This window comes from Oratosquilla oratoria, chromosome 39 (assembly GCF_046742065.1).
Source record: "Oratosquilla oratoria isolate Oo_2021 chromosome 39, ASM4674206v1, whole genome shotgun sequence".
Lineage (NCBI taxonomy): Eukaryota > Metazoa > Arthropoda > Malacostraca > Stomatopoda > Squillidae > Oratosquilla > Oratosquilla oratoria.
Window position 1 is genome coordinate 11,027,973 of NC_134815.1, and position 5,000 is coordinate 11,032,972.

The 5,000-nt window shown below is 40.7% G+C and overlaps 1 protein-coding gene across 1 annotated transcript in view; it reads left to right on the top strand.

Annotated features, from left to right (window-relative positions):
- The window catches only part of LOC143020286 (chaoptin), an 860,981-nt gene that overhangs the window by 472,128 nt on the left and 383,853 nt on the right, over positions 1-5,000 (top strand). The gene's annotated exons all lie outside the window — the stretch shown is intronic.

Consider the following 5,000-nt stretch of genomic DNA (forward strand, 5'->3'; position numbering starts at 1 on the left):
AGTATCTGGTCCTCCCTTTTGGCCTGTGTAACACCCCTGCCCCCTTTCAGCGGGCCATCAATCATGCCATCTCTGGACTAGATATCACTTCTGCCTATCTTGATGGTCTTCTTGTTTTGGCAGATTCGTAGAAAGACCATCTTACCAGACTAAACTCCCTTCTAGATCACCTCTCCACCGCAGGATTCATGGCCAACTTGTCCAAATCCGAGTTCGGTAGAGCTACGGTCACCTACATAGGGCATGTAGTTGGCCACGGGCTGTGCCGACCCAAGATGGCCAATATCCAGGCCATCCTCAACTTCCTTGTCCCAGACAACCGGAAATCGCTCCGAAGGTTCTTGGGAATGGCGGTCTTTTACTGTCCCTTTTGCCGCAACTTCTCGGCAATAGCGGCCTCCTTCACAGCCCCGACCAGCCCTAAAGAGAAGTTTGTCCTGTCCACCGCCTGCCAAGAACCCTTTGAAGCCCTCCATCGTTTCCTGAGCACCGAGCCTATACTTTGGACTCCTGACAGCTCTTGCCCCCTTGTCCTCCAAATAGACGCCTCTGGAGAGGGGATATGAGGTGTTTTTCTCCAAGATGATGACTACTCCCCCACCCTTCACCCGGTTAGCTACTATTCAGCCAAACTACTCCCCTACCAATGCTCCTACTCCACAGTGGATAAAGAAGCCGTGGCCTTAGTTACTTCCTTCAAACACTTCGAGTGCTATTTGAGCTATGATGGACAAGATACCATTGTCTACAGTGACCATAACCCTCTCATATATATTAAGAAGACCAGACTCACCAACCAACAAATTCCTCGGTGGGCTCTCTAACTCGAAGCCTTTAACTTCCGGAAAAGTCACATCAAGGGTGAAGACAATATCCTGGCGGACGCTCTCTCAAGAGGACCAGACACCCAAACAGCTCCAAGTGACTAAAAGACCTCTAGCCCAACTCCACCTTTTTACGCTGGACTTCTGGAAATGGGGTGTTATAGTCACTGGTCACCATCGTCATTTTTCTGTCACCCCGAAACCAAGACTATTTGAAAACACTCGTAAACGAGCTATCGCCATGACTTGTTAACAGCTTCAATGGGTAGTTGATTCCAACCTGTTTTCGAGCCGTACTCGAAGCTTACAGTGAACTGGTGACGAGGTCCACGTCAAAGCCCCGCCCACTCCATTCACTACTTAAAGGTGCCCACCAACTTTGACAGAGACAATCAAGACCCCAGTGACTTCCCTAGGTCTCAAGACGCTAGCGTTGATATCGTTTCCGCCCTTCTACCTGCTGCTCCACCACCGGCTCCCCTACTGCCGAATGCAGGACAAATCTCGTTCCACCCACAACAAACTTGAGTAAAACCAACTCTTGTCCTGTAGAAGTGGGATCCCCCCCCTTTTTTTATCTTTCTATCTTTATATGTATTTGTTTTGTGACTAGTAACATTTCTTTTGTGTTTAAATTATTAGTTATAAGTTTCTTGTTCCATTGTATTTCTTTTCTATACTATGTCTGATGTCATCCTTCGAGATATATTTATTTGTATTGGTGATGGTACAGATTAATTATATGTTCTCATGTTATTAGACTTCTCGACTTACCTTATATGTGTAAAAATTAACCGAGAACCACTAAGTCCATGAACGTACTTTGTTACGGCTGCATCATGCCTTCGTAAACAAACAATTTCAACCCCGTACAGACTTGGCTACTATTCCTAGTCCTGGAATAGTTCAGCACATCTCAGCAAGCCATAACACTACATACATGCATACATACATACATATATACTTATATATATATATATATATATATATATATATATATATATGTTGGTATATTGTGACAAGTTGATGAAGATGGAAAAAGAAGTCACGGGTCTAGTTCCGAGTTCCTGAGTTTATTCCTGACCGGTTTCGCTCTATGCTTCTTCTGAAGAAGCATAGAGCGAAACCGAGTCAGGAATAATCTCAGGAACTCGGAACTAGACCCGTGACTTCTTTTTCCACCTTCATCAACATATATATATATATATATATATATATATATATATATATATGTACATATATATATGTGTATATATATGTATATACAATATATATTATATAAATACATTACATATATATATATATATATATATATATATATAAAGAAATGTAGTAGCACATTTGCAAATAACACACAAGAAACCTACAGTCGGACAAAAATAAACTAATGAAACAAGATTCTATATTTCGGCTACCAACTGTTGCCTTCTTCAGGAAAGTACGTAAGACAGTGGACAATTGGGACTTATAAGCTACAGATACAAAGAAAAGAGAGGGAACGTGGAATGACGGCATTACTCAGACGCGAGGTAAGATGAGGTGGCGGGGGAGGGGTAGGGTGAAGGTGAGGGTGAAGGTGAGGGTGAGGGTGAGGGTAAGGGTGAGGTGGAAAGGGGTGAGGGTGAGGGTAAGGGTGAGGTGGAAAGGGGTTGTAATCTTCGAACAAGCCTACTAACAACCGCTCAGGAAATAATGTCAGGGGTCCACTAACCTTTAAAGATATTAATGTTGGGGCATTCCTCAATTAATGCTGATTCAACTAACTTCCTCCTGAAACCACAGTGCGACTTGGACACTAATCTGGCCTTACCCCAGTTAAAAGAATGATTCTTGTTTTTAGCATGAAGAAAATTTTTCGAATTTTCCTGCCCATAACTAACTGATCTTTTATGTTCTGCCAATCTAGTGTTCAAGTCTCACCCGGTTTGACCCAAGTACAACAAATCACAATCTTGGCAGGGCAAAAAAAAAAAAAAAAAAAAACGCCGAGTAACTCTACTTCCTTCAGGTTTTGTTGAACGTTCACAATTTGCTTACACACGGTTTTGGGATAGTGATAGACAATAGTGAGACGTTCATAAAGAAACAACATAGTAGAAGAACTAATGGTTTTACTAAAGAGGATTTTTTAAATATTTTTAAAAGAGCGGTGATGACTAGAGAGGACGGAAATTTTGAATTGGTTGACTCTAGCCTTACTAAGGGCTTGGTTCAGAAACATTAATATTTATTTGTATCTGTAGCTTATAAGTCCCAATTGTCCACTGTCTTACGTACTTTCCTGAAGAGGGCTACAGTTAGTAGCCGAAATATAGAATATTCTTTCATTCGAAGTTTATTTTCTCCTACTATGGGTTTCTTGTGTGATATATATATATATACATATATATATATATATACATATATATATATATATATATATAGATAGATAGATAGATAGATAGATAGATAGATAGATATATGCGTGAGTAAGCACCAGGAAAAAATAAACTAGCGAAGCAGAGCGCTTTGGTATAATTACAATTTCAGTGCTAATACAAAGAGGGAAATATAAAATGAAGAAACAAGATACAGAATCTATGACGAAGTGAGACATGGTGAAGGAATTCGGAGAGATAGTAGAGGAAGTACACGTGACTTTTACTGCCGTATTAATCACCAACAAGTATGGGACAATTGCTCACAACTGGTACATTAAAGAAAAAAAAAGAAAAAAAATGAAATTTCTTGGCAAACATAACTATCTAATTTGTACAATCCTTGATAGACGTTAAAATTTATTTCCTTACTAGATTTAATCAAACAACATTCAATTAAACTTCTTTCTGTGATGTTATTGTTACAAGTGATGACTTTGGTATTAGCCCAGTCAACTGAGTGATTGAAACTGTTCATATTGTTGAATATACCGCTGGATTGGTTTCTCTCTCTAACATAGTTCTTGTGTTGATTAATTCGTGTTTTGAGTGTTTTAGCAGTCTGACCAATATAAAACTGATTACATGGTTTACAAGTTATTTTGTACACATACCATTTACCACTATTGACGGAATTATTTATGAGCAATTGTCTTCCAGTGTTCTTATTGCTAAAAACTACATTATTAGTAAAACTACGTAATAAATTTGGGATGCTTTGCAGGTTCTCTTGGTAGAGTAAAACTAACACGTTATTCTTACTAAAATTGAATTGACCTGAAATTGTACAATGTTCTTTTGGCACAATTATAAGGTTATGCATATATATGCATCAGCAAAAAGGTGCTATAAAACAACACTATAAACTACACCACAACCGAGATATTAATAGGGAGAAATTAATTAAATCCAACAAAATTACTGGTAGTTGTTAGGACCCCAGACGGCTTCAACTGCTCGAGGGAGTACATATTAGAGATAATGTCCCGTTCATCAACATCCAACCCAACATGTTTTTCCGGCACACCTCTGTTCAGTTTTTTTCTCACAACACGGCCCGATCTAAGAAACATTGTCCGGTATCTTCCTTTTCCTCCGCCTCTTCCTCCCCTCCTCCTCCTCCCCTTCCAACTCCCCCTTTCCTTCGCAACCAAACACCGCACCACTACCCCTATCTTGGACCTTCAGAAGACCTGACCGCTTCAGAGCAAGAAACCTCTCCCCTCCTCCTTTTCCTCCCCTTCCTCCTCCTCCTCTTCCTCCCCTTCCTCCACCTCCCCGCCTCCTCCTCCTCTTACTCCCCTTCCTCCTCCTCCTCCCCTACTCCCCTTCCACCTTGCCCTCCAACTCTCCCTCCCCCTCGCAACCGATCACCTTGACCTCACCACTGTCCCTCTCTTCCAGAAGATCCGACCATATCAGTGCAAGAAACCCTCCTCCCCCTCCTCCCCTCCTCCTCCCCCTCCTCCTCTCCGAATTCACTCCTTATCCTTCACTCTTACCCCAACCCTTAGATCTGACAATATCAGAGCTAGACACGCAAAGAAAAAGCGTGAATCATGTTAATTGTTCCATTTTAGATACGAGTACCAACCATCATTTGTATTACTTTTTCATTTGTGTTATATTATTTGTTTCCGCCACGCTATTCGTAATTATTTGCCGGAAGATGTCTCTGTAAAGTTAGAACGTTGAAATAAATGGAAGACTATGCAAATTTAGCTTATACTTATCCGAGAGAAACCATCTTTAGAGAAAC